Source organism: Phyllostomus discolor, chromosome 2 (genome assembly GCF_004126475.2).
Source record: "Phyllostomus discolor isolate MPI-MPIP mPhyDis1 chromosome 2, mPhyDis1.pri.v3, whole genome shotgun sequence".
Lineage (NCBI taxonomy): Eukaryota > Metazoa > Chordata > Mammalia > Chiroptera > Phyllostomidae > Phyllostomus > Phyllostomus discolor.
The window spans coordinates 143,721,944-143,740,105 of record NC_040904.2 but is presented as its reverse complement, the minus strand read 5'-3'; the positions used below and the strand labels follow the sequence as shown (position 1 = coordinate 143,740,105).

Below are 18,162 nucleotides of genomic sequence, written 5' to 3'. Positions count from 1 at the left end.
AGGCCGAGGAGGAGGGAATTCACTCTGTGCCTGATGGTCCTCAAGCTGAGCTATCAGTCTCCTCTTGCCTTGGTATCAGACAGAAACTTGCACCACTCTGCCCTCCAGCCCAATCAGTTCCCAAAGGCCCTGTCTCCTAACACTATTGCTTCGAGGGGTGGGGTTGCACCATATGAATGTGACAAACATTGCCATAGCAGTCTGTCTTTCTATCTTATTTTTCACCTTGGAATTGACTTTCAGCTTTTATTTATCTTTTTTTTTAATCACAATGATCTAGTTTATATTTTAAAGTAAAAATACTTTCTATTTATGAGTGCTTACCATGTGACAGATATCTTCCAAGCACTTACTGAAGGTTATTCTATTTAATTCTTACAACAAGTCTACCAGTTTATTACCCCAGTTTACAGAGAAAGAAACTGAGGCATGGAGTAGGTAAATAATTTGCCCAAGGTCGTGTAACCAGTAACAATAGAGCTAGAATTTGGATGCTGACAGTCTTACTACTAAGTCAGCATTTTTAACCAATATCTGTGTGATCTTTGAATGTATTAACATACCCACTTTTATGTGTTTATATAAACCATTTCAAATACTTTGAGTAGAGAGATCCATGTATGTTTTATTTTTATTTTTTGTTTGCTCTAAATTTATTCTCATACATATTTTATTTATTTTTAGACAACGGAGGAGGAAAGAGAGGGAGAGAAACATTCAGTGTATGAGAGATACATTGATAGGCTGCCTCTTGCACACCCCCAACTGGGGGCCTGGCCCCAACCCAGGCATGTGCCCTAACTGGGAATTGAACTGGTGACCTTTCAGTTTGCAGGCTGGCACTTAATCCACTGAGCCACACCAACCAGGGTCTATATTTAAATTTAAACTACAAGGACTATTTAACTCCTTAATATCTCTCTGCTATGTGTTTTTTTTTATTTCAATGAACTTTTTATTTTGAACAAATTTAAGCTTACAGAAGAGTTGCAAGAAAAATGCAATTAAATCTTAGATATTTTTCACTTAGATTCATCAATCTTTTTAGATTATTTTTAAAAAGATTTTCATTATATTTGCTTTATCACTTTTTACATCTCTATCAGCATTATTGTTATCTTCTAAACTGATAGTAAGTTATAGACCTCCTAATCCTTCACCATTGAATATGTCATGACTCTCCAAAGAACAAAGACATACTTTTATACAATATGATTATTGAGTTCAAGGCAGTTGGCATGGATTCAGGGCTGTTCAAATTTTACCAGTTGCCCCAACACCCTACATAGTATTTGTCTCTTTCTCCCATTTTCTTTCTTCTCTCTTTGCAGTTTCCTCCTCCCTTACCTCTTTCTTTCTCTTCACCTTCCTTTATTTTCTTTCTCTCTCTCTCTTCGCTCCCCCCCTTCCCCCTATCTAGGATTAAGTTTATGGTTATGTTTTGCATTCAGTTGTCATGCCTTGAAACTTGAACATTATGTGTCTTCAAACTTTCGCTTTCTTTTCCACCTAGATCAACTTTCCACTACTTTGGAGTTCCAAGCCTCTGTTCCTTTCCTTTCCTTGCCCCCAAGTGATTTACAATGATTCACAAGAAAATGTGGGCAGGCTGCAGGTATTCTTCAACCTCCAGGCTTCTCCTTCCTGGAGAAGGATCCACCTTGCCTATCTGGTGTCTTAAAGTTACTGCATTCTGTTACTTGTAAACATTTAGAAACCATCACACAAAACATGCATCAAAAAGTCAAAATTGGGTTTTGTTCTCTTTACCTTTGCATTGGAAAATTTTCTAAAGTCTTTTATAGATGAAATTTGATCGCTGGTGCCCAGAAGCTGTGTAAGATAAACACAGCCAAAAGCAGGGGAGTGTAATTTGAAGACCAAGTATGTTTTCAGGTAGGAGCAGGAGTGTGTTAGAGTTTGAGGTTCTGAGAGTAAATATATGTCACACTTTGGGGAAAATCTTAATAAAACATATCACCAAATCAGCACATCTCTGAGTCTAATATAACTGTATTGAAACATTATCTTCTCATTTTAAAGCAGTTCATACCCAAGACAAAAGAACATTCTTAAAGTGAGAAACAAGGCTATTTCAGTGACTTCCTATAACATGTATTCCAGAGCTCCTTCAAAGTGCTGTTTACATTTAAAACCATCGAATTAGACGTGGATGTAAAGCAAAGATCAGGCAATCCCATTTCCATCCACTTCTCTTCAAAGGAATCAATGTTTTCAGCTCTTACAAGATTATTTTGGTGCTTAAGATGACATTTCCTGTTGTTTGACAATGTCATTTAAGTAGTTTTTATTTTTTAAAAATTCCTCTTCATCAGTTAGTTGACTATTTTAACACTCTAATTTTAAGGCTCTCTCTTTCCAACCCCAATCTTCGTATCAAACACCTAGTGATCTGTAAATATTTAGAAAGTTCTATTGGAGAATGTTATTAAAACAAACCTATAAGAAAGTCTGGTTTATAAGAGTAACCTCCCTTAATCTCTCTCTTTGGAAGTTTGGATACATGAGTATTTAATGTTTTTACATGAAACTTTATCCTTACCCATCGTTTTGCTCTATTCCTCCACCCCACTTACAAACTGGCGGGAAGGAGGAGGTACACGCCCCGCCCACTCTGGGTGGGGTGGAGGGCGGGAGGTGTTGGATGAGCGCACTGGCTGGGCAATAGGAAGACGGAGAAAAGTCTTTGGTTAAGATAGTGTTGTTTAGGGAATTTCAAATGATGACTGGGGTAATACAACCCAGTTGACTGCTCCTGAGGTTTTTATATTTGTCCGTCAGTTAGGGTTAGAGGGTGCATTTGTGCCCATGTGTTTGTGAAGATAGTGCAGCCCACAGGAAAGGGTGGCGATCTGGAAACCAGGAGGCCCTGGTTTCTGCTGGCCAATGTCACTGACAGGCTTTGTGACCCTAAACCGGAACGTTCACCTCTCTGAAACTGAATTCTCATTTTCAAAGTTGCAGACTAGATGGTCTCTCAATTTCTTTCCAGCAGTGACACACATCCTGTGAGATGTAAGGACATGGGATGGGAGCATGGGAATCCCATCCCATGTGATGGGATTCACTGACATCTCTTGATTGATATTCACACATGCTCAAGCAATACCTTTGCATTTACTGTTGATTTATCATCATTTTTCCAAAATTTTGCCAGTGCTCTCCTGGATGTGAGTTCAAGTAAGTTGCTTAGGTTACAGATATAAAAAAAAAATAGTAGAGTATAGTAAAGATATGTAGAATTAAGATGAAATGTTTTAATTAAAATTTTAAATTAAAATGTAATTTAATGGAATGTTTTTGTTTGAAATACTTTTTCTGTAAAACTGTACTTTTAAAAAATTGGGCCTCAGTGTATTTAGCTTCTAAATAAAAGGCTTGTACTTGATCTGGGAGGGTGACATGGCCTTACTGAAGCACCGACTCAGTAGGAGAGCACGCTTGTGGGGTGGGCAGTCACCCTCTACAGGGTGAGAGAAGCACCCGGGGCCACCCATTTCTTGAACTAGGACCAGACTGTCATTAAGGGTCCTTCCTAAATATAGTCCTCCTCCATGTTCCCCATCTCACTGGATGGCATTATTCACCCATTTGTCCAGCCCACAGCCTGAGGAATCATCCTTAACCCCTTCCCCTCCCTCATTCTCCCATTAGCAATTCACCAGCAAACTGCATCCATTTACCCACCAAATAGTTCATTACTACCATCTTCATCTAAGCTACAAGCATCCCTCTCTTAAAACCTTGCCTCTCTCTATTTAACAATGGGTTACCCAATAGGTAGGCTGAGAAGGTGCTGAGGATACCAGGAAGATGGGGACACATTTCCTTCCATACCCACATAAACATACAGAAGGGAGTGAAAGCAATTGGGGTAAAAGCTTAATATCAGTACCCATTTCTATTTGGATCATTTAAAGACTTTTAAAATGATGTTATATGATTGCTTTTCTTTTGGATGAGAGCATGGTGTATGTGAGTGTGAGTGTGTGTGTGTGTGTGTGTGTGTGTTGGTGGAGGGTCAGTTGCGGAATATATTTTTTAGAGAATAGCAAATCTGAAGGCCTGATTCCAGCCATGCCTCTAATCCATTCCACATAGAGCACCAGAATAATCTTTTTTAAGTTGAATTTATTGAAGTTACATTGCTAATAAAATTGAATAGGTTTCAAGTATACGTTTCTATGATACTAGATCTGTATATTGCATTGTATGTTCACCACTCAAGTCAAATCTCCTTCAGTCACAATGTACTCCCTGCTCCCCTTCCCCCACCTGCTGCAACGGCCCTTTGCTTCTGGTGATGTAAACACCATGCTGTTGTCCTGATATCTGTGTCTAGGAGATGGTTTCTTTTCTCTTTTTGCCTAATCTCTTCATCCAATTTCACCCAGCCCCCTAAACCTCTTCCCCTTTGACAGTTGTAAGTCTATTCTCTGTATCTGTGAATTTATTTCTCTTTTGTTTATTTATTTTGTTGATAAGGTTTCACATATAAGTGAAATCATATGGTATTTGCTTTTCTTTGACAGGCTTATTTCACTAAGCATAATACACTCCAGGTCAAGCTATGCTACTGTGAAAGGTAAAGTTTCCTCACTTTTTTTAAGATTTTATTTATTTATTTTTTAGAGAGGGAAGGGAGGGAGAAAGAGAGAGAGAGAGAAACATCAATGTGTGGTTGCTGGGGGTTATAGCTTGCAACCCAGGCATGTACCCTGGCTGGGAATCGAACCTGCAACACTTTGGTTCGCAGCCCACGCTCAGTCCACTGAGCTACGCTAGCCAGGATGGGTTCCTCCTTTTTAACAGCCAAGTTGTATTCCACTGTGTAAATGTCACATAGTTGTTTTATCCATTCATTTCCTGATAGGCAACTGGGCTACTTCCAAATCTTGGCTATTATAAATAATGTTGCAATAAACACAAGGGTGCTTATATTCTTTCAAATCAATGTTTGGGTTTTCTTCAGGTATTTTCCAAAAAGTGAAGTTGCTGGGCCATAAGGCAGTTTCATTTCTAACTTTTTGAGGAAACTCCATACTGATTTCCACAGTGGCTGCACCAGTCTGCATTTTCTCCAGCAGTGCACGAAGAAGAAATGTCCATTCAGGTTCATTTGCCATTTTTTTTTAATTGTATTGTTTGGGTTTTTTGGTGTTGAGTTATTTGAATTCTTTATAAATTCTTGACATTAACCCCTTAACAGATATATCATTGGCAAATATGTTCTCCCGTGCAGTGGGTTACATTTTTATTTTTATTTTTTTGGTGGTTTCCTTTGCTATACAAAACCATTTCAGATTCATGTAGTCCCATTTGTATATTTTTCTTTCATTTCCCTTGCCCAAGGAGATATATCAGAAAAAATATTGAAATGAGAAATGCTAGGTTTTATTGCCTATATTTTCTTCTAGGGTTATTCTAGTTTTGAGTCTTACATTTAAATCTTTAGTCCCTTTTCATTTTATTCTTGTGTATGATGTGAGAAGATGGTCTAATTTTTTTTGCATGTATGTGTATAATTTCCCCAATCCCATTTGTTGAATAGACTGTCTTTACTCCATTGTATATACCCCTTTTGTCAAATATTAATTGACTATAAAAGTGTGTGTTTATTTCTGGGCTCTTTATTTCATTCCATTGATTTATGTTTCTATTTTAATGATAGTACTATAATGTTTGATTACTTTGGCCTTGTAGTGTAGTGTGATATCAGGTAGCATGATACCTCCAACTTTGTTCTTTCTCAAGATTGCTGTGGCCATCTGGGGTCTTTTGGGGTTCCAAATAATTTTTTTGGAATATTTGTTCCAATTCTGTGAAATATGTTATTGGTACCTTCATAGGAATTGCATTAAATTACTATGAATTTAATAGATTTAGTAGATTCATAGGTTCTTCTGGGTAGTAAGGACATTTTAATGATGTTGATTCTTCCTGTCCATGAATATAATATATGCTTCCACATATTTATATCTTTTTAAATTTATTTCTTCAGTGTTTTATAATTTTCTGAGTATAGTTCTTTACATCCCTGGTTAAATTTATTCCTAGGTATTTTATTTATTTTGAGGCAATTGTAAATGGCATTGTTTTCTTAGTTTCCCTTTTGATAGTTCATTATTGGTGTATACAAATGCAACTGATTTCTGGATATTTATTTTATATTCTGCTATTTTACTGAATTCAGTTATCAGTTCTAGTAGTTAATTGGAGAACCTTTAGGGTTCTCTATATACAGTATCGTGTCATTTTCCAGTACATTTGTGTGCCTGTTGAGATGACATGTGTGTGGTCTAACAGGTGGAGTCCTGGATGCAGACGGCTGCTCCACATGTCTCATGTGAAAGGATCCCAGATCCTGTCAGCACGTAGAGACCTCTGTGCCCACTTTAGCAGCTGCTCAGCTAACCTTGTCCATGGAGACCAGGACTGGTGGATCACATCCCTTCTCCATAGACATTAGTGTTTTTCCTAACTCCTGTTTCAGCAGTGCTGTGATGGATAGTCTCAAAAACACATCTTTAAAAAATTGTGCAAGAATTTCTGTGGGGTGACCTCCTGGGATGAGCACTGCCTGCTGAAGGAGCGTACCTGTGGGGCTTCGACAGGCCCTGCACACTGCTCTCCCAGAGGAGGGGCCTTCCCCTTTCCTCTCCAGGGGGTCCGCTGGGGCCTCCCCTTCCTCGCTCTGTCCCCAGGGCTGGTTGCCACCAGACCAGAGCCTGCCAGCCTGATGGTGGCAGTGCTCTCTCCCCAGTGTTGACAGTGCATGCGTCCCCATAGGGGAGGTCGGGCATCTCTGGCATGTAGTGGCATGTGCACTGCCTCTTGTTGGAAGTGCACATGCTTGCCCCTCGTCCCTTTCGAGGCTTGGCCGCACCACAGGGATGCTCAACCTTCCTGTGGTCTTGGGCTGTGGAGAACGCTTTCCAGTGTGTGGTTTGTCTTTGTGGATTTCTGCATTTTTCTGGTTTTTGTTTTGGCCACAGAATGAGCCAGCTATTGCCTGACTGGCTTCTGTCCCTGGGGTCACAGGCAGCACAGTGGTCTCTCTCCCCCAAGATTATGCACATGCTTCCCAAAGGGGCTTCTTTTTTTGCCTCTGATCTCTAATCCAACCAGGATTTCCCTTTCAAATAACAAAAATGCTATTTCAGATAAAAATAAAAGTATGTGAGCAGACACAAAAAGGCACCTATTTTAAGATTCCATTTATAGGAAACATCCAGAATAGGTAACGGAGCAGAGACAGAGAGCAGATCAGGGGTTGCCAGGGGCAGGAGGAGTGAGGAGGGAGCACTTCTGGTGCAGGGTTCCCTTTGGGGTGCTGGGCTGTCGGCAGCTAGGCAGTGGTTGTGTTTGTACAGTGTAGTGAGTGTGTGTCATACTCAGGGACAGCACAATTTACAATAAAAAAATAACTTTTATTTGTTATTTAAAATGAATTACACCATTGAAAAATGAATAAAATTGAAAAAAGAAAAGAAGATAAAACACTCAAAATGCTCAAATAAAAAATATAAATTAAATTATGCCATGAAGAAAAGAAAAACACAACCATAAAAGAAAATGAAAGAGAAGGGTCAAAGAGTGAAGGTAAAACAAATTGTTCTGATGAGAGGGGGAAAGCAGATTCAACACATAGCTCTAGAGCAGGCCCTGATGCATTTTCCAGAGGCAGCTCCTCCTCTGTGGTGGGATCCAGGGCAGGTTCGAGGGAGGGATTTTCAGGTAGTGGTGGTAGGGCCTCAGTCTTGTCAGGAAATGCTGCACAGGCCAGACCTGGCTCCAGAGCTGCAGCTGGAGTGGCCGCTGGAGGTGGCACGACCACTGGAGGCAGACAGCCCTCTGAGTCTGCAGCGGCCTGCTGGTGTGCCCGGCATTGGGCTGCTTGGGATGCACGACAGGCGTTGAAGCAGGAGCCAGCTCTGCCTCCTGGGCTGGTGCCAGAGTCATGAGAGGACAAAAGATCACCCGTGTGCCTTTCCATGTGCATTTCCATGTGCTCCCCAAAGACAGAACACAGACAGAACAGAGGCTTCCAGAGAAGCTGGAGCCCAGACCCCACCGCAGGACGCCCTCTCCCCAGCAGTCCAGCATATGGGTGGTCTGAGGCTGGTCTCACTCCCAGCCAGTCTCCACGGGTGCTCTCTGTGTGTCTGGCACTGACCCATCCCCAAAAGCGCCACTGCACCTCCACCCCACAGCCACCTCCTACCTCCCCTACCTTCCCACCCTTGGGCTCTGCCTCCTTAGGCTCCAGGTCACCTAGTCCAGTTCCATTAACTCGGGGACTGTGCTCCATGTTGGAGTCAGAAATCGTCAGCTTCCTGTGGAGCCTGGGGGGCTTTTGGGGAGGTGTCATTTACTGGTCATTCACAGCCCCTGGTTCCCCAGACCCCCAGTTGGCCACAGTTACTCCGGCCTACTCTGGTCCTCAGTGGTGCGGTGCACCTGCCTCTCACTGGTGGACACAGGGAAGGGGTCTTTGTCAACCAACTGCTGCTCCTCCACCTGGGTGGAGCTCTGCAATGGCAGTGACCAGCAGCAGGTCCAGACTCCTCAAGTCCAATGGGCAGATGCACCAGCGACTAGGGCCGGGCAGGGCTTCAGGCTTCCCAATTGGCTACCAGTCCTGTCATTGCAGAGTTCAACCCAGGTCATGGAGGAGCAACAGGAGGTCGACGAAAGACCCCTGCCCCATCTCCACCAGTGAGGGAGAGGTATGCCACATTATCGAGGGCCAGAGCAAGACCAAAGTCACTGTCATCACCCAGGGGTCTGGGGAACCAGGGCTTGTTCATGGGGGAAAAGAGACATCTCGCCTGAAGCCACCCAGGCTCCACAGAAAACTGATGATTTCCATGTTAAATAAACCAGGCCAGATGACCCAAAACCCCAAAATACAGAGTCCAAGGGGGAAAAGGTATAGGGGGAGAAGGTGAGGGAGGTGGGAGTGGCGGTGAAGGTGCAGGAAAGCTTGTGGGGAGGGGTCGGTGCCGGAGACACAGGGAGCACCCACAGCGGCTGGCCAGGAGCAAAGACCAGCCTCAGACTACCCATGTCCTGGGCTGTCCGTGAGGAGGACGTGCTGGGGTCCCAGGCTGTGGCTTCTCTGGAGGACTCTGGCTGTGCACTGGCTGTGAGAGGCACCTGGAAATGCAGGCCGTTTCCCCTCTTGCAGCTTCAGCATCAGGCCAAGAGGAGCAGCTGGTTGACGGAGAGACTGGTCATGACTCCCACAGTGATGAGAAGATTTGCCACACCACCAAGAGCCAGAGAAGGCCCAGAGTGACTTTGGCCACCCAGGGATCTGAAGAACCAGGGCCTGTGAATAAATGGAGAAGGCCACCTATCCCGAACAATCCAGGCTGAACAGGAAGCTGATGATTTTTGTCTCTAATCTGGAGCATGGTGTTGTGTTAAATAAATTGGGCCAGATGACCCAGAGTCCAAGAAGTCAGAGCCCAAGAGTGAGATGGTAGGGAAGGTAGGGGTGGAATGGGAGTGGAGGTGCAGGTGAGCGTGTAAGGAGAAGTTGCTGCCAAACACACAGGAGCACCCCCAGAGGCTGGCCAAGAGCAAAGACTGGTCTCAGATCACCTGTCTCTGGACTGTCTGTGGGGAGGGCACCCTGGGGTGGGTCATGGCCTGTGGCTTCTTCAAAACGCTGTGTTTGTGTTCAGTGTGTAGGGGGCCATTGAAAAGTAAGGGGTGGGGATCATCTTTCTTTTCTTACAAGCCCAGCAGTCCAGAAAAAACACCTGGTCAACAGACAACCCTACCCTGTATCCAGCAGTGAGGGGAAGGTAGGCCCCGCCACCAACGACTACAGCAATCCCAAGGTCAGTGTCGCCACTCAGATGTCTCGGGAACCAGGTCCTATGGGTAGCCAGAAAAGGACACCTCCCTCGAAGCCACTGAGGCACCAGTAGAAACGGAAGATTTCTGCCTCCAACATGGAGCATGGTACCCACATCAGTGGAACTGGGCCAGATGACCTGGAGCCCAAGGAATCAGAACCTGCCGGCAAGAAGCAGGGAAAGACCAAGGTGGGATGGAGGAGGAATTGCAGAAAGCTTGTTGGGAGGAGTCGGTGGCCAGAAGAAAGGCAGGCCTCAGACCTGCTAGACTGTCAGGGGGTGAGGGGGATGGGGCCAGGGGGCCCTGGGGTGTGTCCTGAGCTGTGGCTTCTCAGGAAGGCTTGGCTGTGTTCTGTCTGTGGGGGGCCTTTGGAAATGCAGGCACTGCATTTTTCTCATCTCGTAACTTTAGCAGGAGCCCAGGAGGCTGAGCTGGCTCCTGCTACAACACCTGTATGTAGTACATCTCTGGGCTTTGTTGCAGGGGCAGACCAGGGGGCCGCTCCAGGCCTGAAGGAGACCCCACCTCCAGTGGCTGTGCCACCTCCAGCCGCAGCTCCAGCCCCAGCTCTGGAGCCAGGGGCAGCCTGTGCAGCATAGGCTGACCTGACCTGATGGAGACCCTACCAGACCCACCTGAAGAATCCTCTCTGGATCCTGCCCAGTTCTGTTCATGCCACAGAGGAGGAGCTGCCCCTGGAAAAGGCACCAGGTCAGTTTCAGAGCTGATTATTGTTCACCCGGGTCTCCCACTCCCACCAGAAGTTGTTTCACTGCCCCTCTGTGGTCTTTTTATTTTCTTTTATTGTTATATTTTCCTTTCCTCCAGGGCATGATTAAGTTTAAGTATTAAACAAAAGTTTTTGTTTATATTTGAAATTGTGCTGTTCCTGAATGCGGCGTACATTCACTATGCTGTGCAAGCGTCACCACCACCTCGCTGCCGATGCTCCAACGCCCCCAAAGGGAACCCTGCACCAGAAGTGCTCCCTCCCCACTCCTCCTGCCCCTGGCAGCCCCTGATCTGCTTCTCTCCTCTTCCTTTTGCTTTTCTGGAGGATTTCTATAAATGGAATGTTACAATAGTTGCCTTTCTCTGTTTGCATACATGTTTGTTACTTGAAAGAGAAATCCCAGTTGGATTAGAGATCAGAGGCAAAAAAAGAAGTCCCTTTGGGAAGCATGTGCATAATCTTGGGGGAGAGAGACCACTGTGCTGCCTGTGACCCCAGGGACAGAAGCCAGTCAGGCAATGGCTGGCTCATTCTGTGGCCAAAACAAAAACCAGAAAAATGCAGAAATCCACAAACACAAACCACACACTGGAAAGCGTTCTCCACAGCCCAAGACCACAGGAAGGTTGAGCATCCCTGTGGTGCGGCCAAGCCTCGAAAGGGACGAGGGGCAAGCATGTGCACTTCCAACAAGAGGCAGTGCACACGCCACTACATGCCAGAGATGCCCGACCTCCCCTATGGGGACGCATGCACTGTCAACACTGGGGAGAGAGCACTGCCACCATCAGGCTGGCAGGCTCTGGTCTGGTGGCAACCAGCCCTGGGGACAGAGTGAGGAAGGGGAGGCCCCAGCAGACCCCCTGGAGAGGAAAGGGGAAGGCCCCTCCTCTGGGAGAGCAGTGTGCAGGGCCTGTCGAAGCCCCACAGGTACATTCCTTCAGCAGGCAGTGCTCATCCCAGGAGGTCACCCCACAGAAATTCTTGCACAATTTTTTAAAGATGTGTTTTTGAGACTACCCATCACAGACAGCACTGCTGAAAAATGGGGCAGAAATGGCAGGGAATGTGTGGACGATGGAGGTAGTGTGTGTGTGTGTGTGTGTGTGTGTGTGTGTGTGTGAGAAAGGAGATGCCAAAATATGTTTGTGTTCCGAGGAGAGTAAGTAGAAGTGGAGAGATTGTTGATACACAAGAACTGGTGGAGACAGGAAAGGATATGCCCTACACCTTCACTAGCGGGGTGGTAAGTAGCCAGGGTAAGGGATGCGTGTGTCCACGATGGGAGGGTGATGTGTTTCCCACGTAAGGCGACTCTTCTCCAATGGATTATGGTACGTCATCAACTGAGTGGGAAGGTAAAACAGGGTTAGTGGAATATCTGAGAGAAGAGAAGACATGAGATTTTTGTCTTGCTTGGATTAGATTAACCAGCTTCCCTTCAGCAGATCCCTTGCTCACCAAGCGTTCTCTGACTATAATTAGGCTTCCTGTGGGAACTGGCTCCCCTGGTCAGCAGAGAAGACTGCTCAGGGCTCTAAGTGTCAGCCCAGAATTCTCCTACTATAATGCCTCTTGTGAGTTTCCCTGCAATCCAACCTCAGAATTGCTCAGCCCAGGAATGCAGAAAAGTTCAGGTCAGAATTGCAACCTGAAATATGACAACTTCAGCTTTATACCTGGATCATCTGACTAAATCCTCGACTTACCCAGAAGCTTTCTTTTAAGCTTCAATAGGGATTATATCATCTACTGGCTTTAGAGAGGCAAGTAAGGATTGCTCATTCAGGCTCACAGTAGACTGGGCATTCTCTCTCAGACAATGTACCTGTAGGCTCTTTGGTGATGACTGCTGACAGTCTCATGGAAACCTCATTCTATATGTATGCCCTCACGTGTCCCTGCCTTTATCCTCTAATGGCACAATTTCTGCTGCTCAATTCTTGTAGAAATAAAATGACTGAACAAATAGTAGGGAGGAACAAGGAAGATCTGAGACCAACCTGGAAAGAAAGGAGACTTTGGGTCATTGTCAGAGCTTGCAGCCACATTCCCCTTGAAGACTCACACAGTGTCCAGCCCAGGGGTTCATGATTGTTGGAATAATGGAAGAGGGATGAAAAAGTTGGCGGCATATAAGATTGCTTAAGTTTAGGTTTTAAAAACACTGGGCAGTCCAAGTATTGGCCATCCCTCTCCTCTCATTATCAAGAAACTTTTGATTTCTAAACATTCAAGGCAGTGTTTCCTTGCAATAGTAATTAATGGCCATTTAGAGAAAGAGACTACAGGTTTTTTCTTAGATGTTATTCCTTTGATTCTCCTTTCTGTGACATCTCTTAATTCATCATGATGATTATTATTCTTTTTAAGACTTCCCTGTCAAATATTTCCCTGTTAACATTTCCTTGTCAAAAAGGCAGAAAAGTGATTCTGGGTTCTAGATAAACAAAGCCATCCCTGTTTTATAGCAGCTGAGAATGTGTGTGTGTGTGTGTGTGTGTGTGTGTGTGTGTGTGAGAGAGAGAGAGCAAATAAGATTTTTTGTTGTGTTTTAATGTTTTCCTTTACAAAATGGAGCTCAACAGAAATATCAAATCACAAAAACAGGACAGAGCATTTACTCCAAAAATATGTACTGAGCATCTACTGTGAGTGAAGCGCTGTGCTGGGTGTTGCACGTGCAGCAGTACAACCAACGGGCTTTGAAAACCCGGCCATCATGAAACCTACCTCCTGGTGAGTGGCACCTGACTCCCCACCTGATGTACCAGTGAATGGGCTTCCACCCTTCACCAAAAACTTCCTACTCGTTGCTGTGAGACTCAAGGAAGTTGGAGGCATTTTGCTTTTCTGCATCAAATACAACCTTGCTGAGTACTTTGTCTTTCCAGTTGACTTGAATGAAACAAGAAGTGACTTTAGAGTTAAGGTTTATAGTGGTAGTGATACTTGTGGCCAATGAACAGAAGTGATAACATTGTTTTCTGTTCTATTGAACCTTCCATTTCATTTCTGAGGAAACAAATACTCTCTCTCTCACTGGCAGATAATGCATATGGGCATTCTCTCTCTCTCTCTCTCTCTCTCTCTCTCTCACACACACACACACACACACAGAGTTTCAAGCCAGCTGCTTTAGGGAGTCATCTCAAAGCTGCTATCTAGAAACAAAGCCCATTTTTTTCTCCCACTTATCAATCACCTTAAAATTCTCTTTGAAGTAAAATCAGAAAGTTCACTGGAGTCATTTTCCTGGTTGGGCTCTCAGAACACTTTGTATGTTGTTCTTCAATAGTCATGACCATTGGTGGAACACTTGATAGGAGCTTTGGATACATTTTTCCTCGCATCTGGACTAGACTTCAAGAGCCCCAGCCCTGCCATTGATTAACGGTGTGATTTTGGGTACATCACTTCACTTTACACTTTATTTTTATTACTTCCTTTTTTTTTACATTTTATTTATTTATTTTTAAAGAGGGAAAGTGAGGGAGAAAGAAAGGGAGAGAAATATCAATGTGTGGTTGCCTCTCACATGGCTCCCACTGGGGACCTGGCCTGTAACCCAGGCATGTGCCCTGACTGGGAATTGAACTGGTGATGCTTTAGTTTGCAGCCTGCACTCAATCCACTGAGCTACACCAGCCAGGGCTTATTTTTCTCACTTCTAATCTGAGGAAATTTGACAAATTGGCCTTGAGAGGCTCTTTCTTAAGTAATCACATTATAATAGTCAATAATATTTATGAAGTGAAATGTGGAGAATGCACTGTGATTTTGAATATTTTTTTATTTTGTGGTTTAGTAAATTAAATATTTTGTAGCCATTGAAAAAAAAGAGGAAATCTTGGCAGGACGTGGGCCTGCAGCTTTCCTGCGCATCTCTGGAGCGCCAGGTCGGGATGAGCACCTGGGGCGGCCACCCCTGTGAGGCTTCAGGGGTCCAGTGTGCAGCGTGCACTTCTCTGTTTCTTTTCCTACCCCCAAAAGTCCTGTTGCCTGTTGTAGCCTAAAGCAAGGCCGGGAAGGTGGTAATGTGTTAGAGGAGGAAAGGGGAGAGCCTTGGGCGGAGGATGGACATCCTTGAGATGCTCCTTTTGTCCCTCCCCCACCAGCCAGTACCCTCGTTCTTGGGAAATCTGGGTTATTTTAGTTGTATGATCTGCTGTAGATCCGTGGTAGTCCATACCTGAGTTGCTTGGGCTGTGGGCTTTTGTAATATATCTGGTAAAAATGATTTCGAAAGGTTGGTTTTGTAACATTATGTGTTTCCATAAAAGTTAAATTTGCCATTAGAAGCTCAGGGAGCTAGATTTTGTTCAGGGCTGAGAACCATAACAAAATACATGCATTAATGTTCAACTGATGAGCTAGTGACCTGAAAATAATTCTGCCTGTTAGATTCTGTAAGAAACCTTAATGAAGTAGGAAAGAATGAAGTTAAGGAGAATTTTCTAACCCCATCTTTTGTGGTAAGCAAAGGACCTCAATGTCTGGTCAAAATGGTGCTGAAACTACTGAAAGATGGCAGAAGAAGTGGTGGTAGTAGCCAAATTTGATTATGTGGCCCAACAAGAACAAGAGCTGGACATTAAGATGAATGAGAGATTATGGCTTCTGGATGATTCTAAGTCTTGCTGGTGAGTTCGAAATTCCATGAATAAAATGGGGTTTGTGCCTTCTAACTATGTGGAAAGGAAAAAGAGTGCTCAGAAAGCATCTATTGTAAAAAAACCTAAAGGATACCTTAGGCATTGGAAAAGTCAAAAGAAAACCAGTGTGCCAGATTCTGCATCTCCTGCTGATGATAGCTCTGTTGACCTAGGGGAACATCTCTATGACCTCAACATGCCTGCATATGTGAAATTTAACTACATGGCAGAGAGAGAGGATGAATTATCATTAACAAAAGGGACGAAGGTGATCATCATGGAGAAATGCAGTGATGGGTGGTGGCATGGTAGATAAAGTGGACAAGTTGGATGGTTCCCTTCAAACTATGTAACTGAGGAAGGTGACAGTCCTTTGCGTGGCCATGTGGGTTCTCTGTCAGAGAAATTAGCAGCAGTTGTCAATAACCTAAATACTAGGCAAGTGTTGCATGTGGTACAAGCTCTTTACCCATTCAGCTCATCCAATGATGAAGAACTTAATTTTGAGAAAGGAGATGTAATGGATGTTATTGAAAAACCTGAAAATGACCCTGAGTGGTGGAAGTGCAGGAAGATCAATGGGATGGTTGGTCTGGTGCCAGAAAACTATGTTACCATTATGCAGAGTAATCCTTTAACCTCAAGTTTGGAACCATCACCTCCACAGTGTGATTATATTAGGCCTTCACTCACTGGAAAGTTTGCTGGCAATCCTTGGTATTATGGAAGGCATCAAGCAGAAATGGCATTAAATGAAAGAGGGCACAAAGGTGATTTCCTCATTCGTGATAGTGAGTCTTTGCCTAATGACTTCTCAGTATCACTAAAAGCACAAGGGAAAAACAAGCATTTTAAAGTCCAGCTAAAAAAGACTGTCTACTGCATTGGGCAGCATAAATTCAGCACCATGGAAGAGCTTGTAGAACATTACAAAGAAGCACCAATTTTTACAAGTGAACAAGGAGAAAAATTATATCTTACCAAGCATTTATCATGATACTGCTGACCAGAAGTTACTGTTGCATAGCTCTAATTCACCATGTAATTGAAGACTGAGAAAATTTCAGTACAATCATGCTTGATTGGATATTGCTGTTTCTAACTCTACATGAGAATTGACTATAATACATAAGTATTTTTATTATAACTCAGCCCATACATATATATACTACATATGCAACCCATCTGCATAAGCAATTTCTTGTCCTTGGTCTTCTGTGTTATTGTTTTCTTTGCTGTTTTTCTCTTTGCTTCTAATATTAAGGTTTTATATCTTGAGAAAATGATGCAGATCGAATGTCTTTATATGGAAGAATTTCTTTCATATTACCTTTTCTTTATTTCCTTGTAAGGGCACCATATTAGTCACTTCCTCAATGGTTTCTCTTCATGTAAAATTATATCAATATATGGCATATGCTAAAATAAATTTCTTGGAGAGTGTTAAGAAAAGAGGGAATCTTAATTAAAATAGCTAATGTTTATTGAGTAGGCTTAAATTTCCACTTGACAAGAAGTTTTTGCTATAAAAGTCATCTCATCTCTATTTTATACTTTTAATGTCAGTTGAAGAATTGTTATAGGGTAATCAATAGTTATATCTGGTTCAAGACATTTTCTACACAGAGGAAGAGATGATGGAAAGAAAGAAAAATGAGGAAGAAAGGAGGGAGGGAGGGGAGAAACTAACATTTCCTGAACTCTTACTATGTGTGTGGTAAGAAATGATTACAGAAACATGATTCTTGGCAGAAATTGTTAGATGTTCTCCAAATTCTAGGTCCCTTTCTTGGGAACTCAGCCACATTACATCTTCCAGCCTCTAACAGATGGCTGTACCTATGTACCTGAGCCCCGGCCAATAGAATATGAGTGGAAGTGGTGCCCATCTCTGGGTCTGACTTTAAAAAGCCTTCACACATGCTCCTTCCACTCTTTTCTACTTCTAAAGCTTACCTGGATGGCGATAATGCCAGGGTGATCTTGAAAGCCATTTGCTGAAGGCGGTGGAACTGCTATCAGCCTGTTAACCCTGAAGCAGAGAAGAGCCGCCAGTGTGCCATGCCTGCCTGAAACTACAGTGAGTGCAAGGAAACTTGTAAACATCCGAGCCATCATATTCCACTTGTTACAGCAGTTTATGCACACATTAATTTTCAAATCATCTCATGAGGTAGATATAATTTATTTTTATTTTTATAAAGGAGAAACTGAAGCCCAAAGTGAGGAGGTGACTTTCTCAGATTATACAAATGGCAAAGCAAGGCTGGAACTTGAGCCAGTCCAACTCTGCTCATAAAGAGACTGCAAACATTCCATCCATGCATAGAGAAGAGTCTGCCAGAGTCGTTCTGCAGAAATTCTCACCATACTTTTACATGTCGGACAAAAGAATGCCTTTTTATAAACCAGTGAGCTAAGAAAGCGATTCTTACAATGCTTGGAACCCCATATGAGCAAGAGGCAATGTGCCTGGATGGCATGAGAGTCTGACAGAATCTAAATCTGCTATTTGCTATCAGGACATCTCATTCAACGTCTACCGGTCTCAGCTTTCTGGTCTGGAAAATTAAAGTAAAAATTAAAATAAAAAAAATTTGCCTAGGAGTCACTGATGAATGGTTATCTTTTCAAGTTTTCTTTTTCCACTTCCTTGTGTCAATAACCCTTTCTCAAAAAAAAAAAAAAAGAACATACCTTGCACCCAATGGAATCTTATAAAATTACTCTGTCCTATGGTATGAAAACCTTCAAAAATAGGGTGGTTATTAAGAGAAATAATATTTTGAATATCGGAGGAAATAATAAATGTGAAGCCCATAGTATATATGTGAAGTGCCTAGCATATAATAGGTGCTCAATAATATCATCATTTTAATAAGG

At 43.3% G+C, this 18,162-nt stretch overlaps 1 pseudogene; it reads left to right on the top strand.

The window, feature by feature from the left end:
* The first annotated feature begins 15,033 nt into the window (after window positions 1-15,033).
* On the top strand, window positions 15,034-16,281 carry LOC114513362 (annotated as a pseudogene).
* Window positions 16,282-18,162: the final 1,881 nt, after the last annotated feature.